Raw genomic sequence first — 7,513 nt, forward strand, 5'->3', positions numbered from 1 at the left:
CATCAGTCCTTCCAAAGAACACCCAGGGCTGATCTCCTTCAGAATGGACTGGTTGGATCTCCTTGCAGTCCAAGGGACTCTCAAGAGTCTTCTCCAACACCACAGTTCAAAAGCATCAATTCTTCGTCACTCAGCCTTCTTCACAGTCCAACTCTCACATCCATACATATAATATCCATACATATATATACATACATACATATATATGTATATATACATATATATATACATATATACATACATGCATATAATATCCATACATATAATGTCAGGACCTCTTAAATTCCATAGTCTTCTTTACAGATTAGGCCTAAACTGGCAATATCCCTTCCACTGTAGTTTTTTGATCAAAATAGTCACAGGTAGCTCAGGTTCAAGGTGAAGATACATAGACTTGGTGGTAAGAATGTCACAGGATTTATGGTCATCTTTGTGGTCAACCTGACACAAATACTCTCTCAGGGACATGGCATATTAGGGAATCAATGGAAGCAGGATTGGGCAGAGGGAGAATTTAGACTAAAATACATTTGCAACAGAGGCAAATCCCATTGGGAGTTCTGGAGCTAGAATGACCATTTGAAGTTGTCCTGAATTATAGCCAGCAGGTCAAGTTTGTGTATGGGCCAGTCATTTGATACGGACTGTCTTTGAGAAAGAAAGGCATGTAACTTTTTTTGAGAAAGCTCTCTTTTGCCTATGGCGATTCTCAGAGAGAAATTCAGTTGTGAGCCATTATCAGCCAACACTCCTGCCCTGCTAAGTACCCCTGTCGTGAAGGGGCCATCTGGGTGGTGCATGACAGCATCCATTACAAATGTCAGGAAATAAATTGAAGAGACAAACAATATTTATGGCCTAAGTACATGAATTATAAATAGCAATTATCAATAACACTGAAAATTAAAATATTAGTGAAGAAATGGGTTAAGATAATTGCAAAGCATATATTTTATAAAAAAGATAATGTTAAAGAAGAGATAATTCAGTAAAGTATAATGAGTATCTCTGAAGGCAGAACCTAATCAATGGAACAGAAAATGATTTCTAAAATGATTCTGATGAAAAGATGAAAAGAGCACATGGTTTGTAAGGAAATTTTTTTATAGGCTGCTGAACATAAAAACATATTCTTTTTAAACTTTTGCATTTCAAAAGTGAAAATAAAATTCTTCTAGTAAATGGAAGATTGAACTGTTTCTCCATTTTTTTATTATAAAAACAAGCAAATAAAAATCCCCTGAAATTTTTATATTGAAACTAAAAAAATAGAAATGCCTCATAGATTTTAAGTGTAAAGGCTGCTAAGTTTTGCAAGGCAGCATGAGCCACACGGGAGAAGGGAAGAAGCAAAGTACTCCAGGGGCAACAGGTTTCTAGAAAGACCAACATGAAAAGAAGGCTGTGGATCTGGAGAGGACAAAACAGAAACTGAAAAAAAAATAAGAGTCATAAAGCATGAAAGAAATGTATATAAGGAATTTCCTGGTGATCTAGTGGTTAGGACTTGGCATTTTCATTGCCCAGGCCTGGGTTCAGTCCCTGATTGGGGAACTGAGATCTCGCAAGCCATACCACAGTGCCAAAAAGAAAAAAGAGAAAAAGAGAGAGAGAGAAATGTATAGAATAGAATTATGGATAAGTGGTGATATGTCTTCGAAAAGCCAGTAAAACCGTTCTCTAGGGGAAACTTCTGCAGTGGCTGGACAGATATCTAGTTTATTCCATAATAAGTAAAATTGGAGCTGGTCCAGCATAGAAATAAAAGTGGGAAGAAATAAAGTGGGAAAGACCTTCCCAAAGTATATGTCACAAAATAAGAAAGAATAGATGAAAGTTTTTCAGTTCAGTTCAGTTCAGTTCAGTCGCTCAGTCATGTCCGACTCTTTGCGACCCCATGAACCGCAGCACGCCAGGCCTCCCTGTCCATTACCAATTCCCAGAGTCCACCCAAACCCATGTCCATCGAGTCGGTGATGCCATCCAACCATCTCATCCTCTGTCTTTTTCATTAACTATTAATAAAAGGTTAAAAAAAAAGACAATTTCCATGAAGGGAAATCCCAAAGTGAAAATTCAACATTTTGGGGAAAATGTAGTGAAAAGACAGGAAATGATGAAATGTACACAGGCCAACTAAGGAAAAATGTAGGAAGAATAACAACAACAAAATACAAATGAAGTCAAAATTGACTGTAACACAAAATAACAAAATCATTGAGGATAATACAGAAAGAGATCCAGAGTATAGAATGAGAAAATTGATCAAAATAAAATAAAAATATAGTGGAGTTGAAAAGGATTAAAGGGAATAGTTAGATATGCAAGAAAGGCAAAGGAGATCAAATGCACATAATTGGAGTCTCCCAAGTAGAAAGACAAAATAATGCAACAGAATATAGACACATATAATTCAAGGAAACATTCCTGAAATAAAACGAGGCTTGGATGTACATTTTTAACGATATATTGTACGCCGGGGCAATTTGAACCTTAATGGTCAATAATGAGATACATTTTGAAACCATTAGTCCTTAAATAAAGAATCTTTTGCAAAGATAAGGCAAAATATCGATTTCTTTAGAAGAGGAGGAAAAAAAAGACAAATTAATCAGATTTCAAGTTTTCCTTAGCAGGATTCAGCATTTGAAGACAGTGGAGAAATATTTATGTGATAAGCTAGGTAAAATGTATAAACCAAGGATTCTATATCCAGTCAATTTGTGCTTCAAGTGAAAATTCAACAAATTGATTTGAACACACCAAACACTCAGGGATTATTGCTACAAAATGTCCTTGTTGAGGAAACTGCTTATAGGTGAACTTCAATCAAATAAGAGGTAACTAGAAAGCAATGGAAAAGTTATGAATTAATTTTTAATGTATTATTTTTAAAACCAAGACTAAAGCAAATGTGGAGCTGAGGGTGACAAACCAAATATAAACTTCATATGTTTTAAAACGGAAAAATGCTAATTACTCACAAGGTGAAAAGGAAAGCAAGCCTGTTACCACTTCAGAAATGTCTTAGAGTCAAAGGATATCATTTCAAATTTATAAAATTAAGTAATAGGTAAATAAGTAAAAATAATCACACAAATGTATGCTGTGCTGTGCTTAGTCACTCAGTCATATCTGACTCTTTGTGATCCCATGGACTGTAGCCCTCCTGGCTCCTATGTCCACAGGGATTCTCCAGGCAAGAATACTGGAGTGGGTTGCCATGTCCTCCAGAGGATGTTCTCCACCCAAGAATTGAACTGGGATCTCTTTCATTGCAGGCGGATTCTTTACCAGCTGAGCTGCTAGGGAAGCACTTGTATACTGGATTACTTAATTCAAACTGGCATTTGCTGCTATTATCTAAATCTAAAATTTTTTCCTTAGGTTCCTCTTTATTCTGTAGTATCTGACTGAAGAGTTGCTATAGTTGTTCAAATAAAGGACCTCCCAGAGGGTGTGGAGTAGAAGAAGGAAGGAGAAACCATTTATTTTGGAAGGCTACCTGGGTGGGGAAGATCCTCTGAAGAAGGAAAAGGCAACCCACTCCAGTATTCTTGCCTGAAAATTCCCATGGACAGAAGAGCCTGGCAGGATATAGTCCATGGGGTCACCAAGAGTCGGACACAATTTAGCAACTAAACCACCACATGGTGATCAGACATGACAATCATATGCAGACATACATGTAGATCTTAGTTTATTCTCATTCTCTTTCTGCTTCCATTGATATTTGTTCAATGAATAAATTAATGCAGAATATATGATGTTAATGCTATATAAATCAGGAGAAACAGAGCATTGCAAAGGATAAATGATTAAAAATTCAAATACCACCCACAGATGATAAAAGATGACTCCAAAGCACACACTAGACTCCCCAGTTAGGAATTGTTGACCATGTGACAGACATTTTAATGGATCAGGTTTTAGTGAGTTGAAAACGAGTTTGCAGGGAAGGAAAGTAGAGAATAAAGAGAATAGAAATAAAGAGAAAACTTTTGTTTGTTTCTTTTTGTTTGTTAATGTGTGAGAGATTGAGCACATTCCTGGCATGTAAGGAGGAAATTAGGTGAGGGAACAGATTTTATGACATGAAGAGAGTAGTTCATGATGGAGCCCACAAGAGGAAAGATAGACCTTGGACAGAAGCACAGAAACCTCCTTTGAGAATGGAGTTAATAGTAGGGATGGCTGCAGTTAAATCTGGTGGTAAGATATTATAAAAATTGATGATACTCTGTTGGAGTGGTTTTATTTACAAAATGGAAAATGTGGATATTTGCCAAAGGAGGGGAGAAAGCAGTGTTACTTGAGAGTGAAGAAGCTTGAATTAGAGTACAATGGAAATAGGACTGAGTAAGCTGACTTAGTTCTAACTCAGTTTGAAGACCTTGTGTGTGGGTTTTTTTTTTTTTTTTTGAGGTACAGATATTGGATGTGCAGGTTTTCTGAAGTGATGTTTCTACATCAAGGTAAAGTGTATTCTGAAAGAAAGTTTGGCGTTTTAAAATGAGTGAGTGTATAGATGTAGACTGACAAACTGGTTGATGCAGTGAAATTGGAGTAAATGCTTTAAAGAAAATAAGAGAAAGAAGATATGGTAAGAAATAAGCCTATTAATTTCAAGATTTCAGAAACAGAGTCTTGTAGAAGATAACAAGGTTTTTGAAGTAGGTGATTTTACTGTAGTGGAAATGAAGGCCACTGAAACTGAGATCAATAAACTGAAGGTAAAGGTTACATGTTACAGTGGAAAAAGCCACAGACACTGACATGTATCTCTTAATCTGTGGGACATTGGAAAAAATAACATCTCTGTGGCCCTTGGTTTCCTATAAGTAGAATTAAAGTGCTATTTTGAGTGTTTTTTTATAAAGCACATATAAAAAGCCTAGCAAAAAGCCTAGCATGAGAGTTGTTTGATTACATTATTTTATTGTTGCTACTGCTATCATTTTTACTGTTATTGTCATTAAATAGGTCATGGACATTGGTGTTATCAGATTTTGAGTGCAGAGGGATCAAGTCTGAAAGTTGTCAGTGAACACAAGGCGTCAATAACAAAAAGAATGATAGAGAGTGGTAATGGGGATTGCTAGTGGTAATGCTATGCTATGCTATGCTAAGTCACTTCAGTCGTGTCCGACTCTGTGTGACCCCATAGACGGCAGCCACCAGGCTCCCCCGTCCCTTGGATTCTCCAGGCAAGAACAGTGGAGTGGGTTGCCATTTCCTTCTCCGATGCATGAAAGTGAAAAGTGAAAGTGAAGTCGCTCAGTCGTGTCCGACTCTTAGCAACCTCCTGGACTGCAGCCTACCAGGCTCCTCCATCCATGGGATTTTCCGGGCAAGAGTACTGGAGTGGAATGCCATTGCCTTCTCCAGCTAGTGGTAATAGCTTGGAACAAAAGAAACCTTACTTTCATGCTCTGGTGAAATCAGAAATAAAATTTTAAATAGTAATTTGTAACAAGAGAATTTTGACTTCTCTGACTGCATTTTTGCCTGGAAAGAATAAGATGAGTAGCGTTCTATGAAGGAATTGTAAATCTAGTAGAAAATAGAGTAGAATGAAATTCCAGGGCCGGGGGTGGGGGAATTGTGAAGGACACCACCCTTATGGCAGAAAGTGAAGAGGAACTAAAAAACCTCTTGACAAAGGTGAAAGAGGAGAGTGAAAACGTTGGCTTAAAGCTCAACATTCAGAAAACGAAGATCATGGCATCTGATCCCATCACTTCATGGGAAATAGATGGGGAAACAGTGGAAACAGTGTCAGAGTTTACTTTTTTGGGCTCCAAAATCACTGCAGATGGTGACTGCAGCCATGAAATTAAAAGACGCTTACTCCTTGGAAGGAAAGTTATGACCAACCTAGATAGCATATTTAAAAGCAGAGACATTACTTTGCCAACAAAGGTCTGTCTAGTCAAGGCTATGGTTTTTCCTGTGGTCATGTATGGATGTGAGAGTTGGACTGTGAAGAAGGCTGAGCACTGAAGAATTGATGCTTTTGAACTGTGGTGTTGGAGAAGACTCTTGAGAGTCCCTTGGACTGCAAGGAGATCCAACCAGTCCATTCTGAAGGAGATCAGCCCTGGGATTTCTTTGGAGGGAATGATGCTGAAGCTGAAACTCCAGTACTTTGGCCACCTCATACGAAGAATTGACTCATTGGAAAAGACTCTGACGCTGGGAGGGATTGTGGGCAGGAGGAGAAGGGGACGCCAGAGGATGAGATGGCTGGATGGCATCACTGACTCGACAGACGTGAGTCTGAGTGAACTCCGGGAGTTGGTGATGGACAGGGAGGCCTGGCGTGCTGCGATTCATGGGGTTGCAAAGAGTCGGGCACGACTGAGTGACTGAACTGGACTGGAGGGAACAGTAGGAGAATGGTTAAGGAGAGAGGAGAGAAAGTAGTGTAAACATGAAAATGTGGGAAAATGAGAAAATCAGAGGGGCTAACAACCTGGGTAATAGCAAGTGTGATATGCATAAACACAATGTACTGAATGACTGGGTACCAAATAGTCATAAAAATAAAATTATTTTCATGTGGTGCTGGCTGAATCTTCTCTCGTTGGTGAAAAGTTGGAGATGCTAGAGACATGATCATGCCATATGTAAATAACTGAGACCAAGGATACAGAATATGTTAGATATTTTAAAATTGTTTTGAGAATACAAGGATAGCTAAACTGAAATAACTAAAATCACATTTAAAATGTAAATATGAGTTTTTCAAACCTAAATTTTTATTTAATACAGTGATCTCAGAGAAAAGATAATTAAAATGGTGCTGGAAACTTGCTTCTTTGGTAGAATGAAATATTTGAGATTTTCACTTAGCTGGCTAAATTGTCTTATAAACTTTCATTTATCTTTATTATTATTTTTTTTAGGGCCCAAATCTTGGGCACAAAAAGTTGCATTTTAATTCTAGAATAATATATGAAAAAATGAAAATATTGCAAGCATTAAAATATGAGCTTTTTAGATAGTACTTAAAACTTTAATTAGGAATGTAATCCAGAGCTGATAGGTTTTCTTTGTCCCCCTTGAAACAACACATAGACAGCAAGTTGCATGTGGCCCATAAACACATCTGGAGACTTGTCCTTAACCTGCCTGGTTCAGGGAGTCTTGATGACTGGCAGCTACGCAGGCATCAGAATGAAAGCAATGGACTATCATCCAGATGTGATACTCATTTATTAAAATCTCAGCCATTTGCATTTTTCTTAAAACACCATATTTAAGATATTTATTGGCAATTGGAACATGAATTTGTAAGACTTCTAAAAAGATATAAATAAATCTTAATGATTAAATTATTCATTTGGAATTTTTTTTTTTAGCCAAGTAGTTAAAGGCATTGGAGAAGGAAATGGCAACCCACTCCAGTGTTATTGCCTGGAGAATCCCATGGACAGAGAAGCCTGGTAGGCTGCAGTCCATGGGGTCGCACAGAGTCGGACACGACTGAAGCGACTTGGCAGGCAGTTAA

The sequence above is a fragment of the Bison bison genome, unplaced genomic scaffold, assembly GCF_000754665.1.
Source record: "Bison bison bison isolate TAMUID 2011002044 unplaced genomic scaffold, Bison_UMD1.0 scf7180017864519, whole genome shotgun sequence".
Lineage (NCBI taxonomy): Eukaryota > Metazoa > Chordata > Mammalia > Artiodactyla > Bovidae > Bison > Bison bison.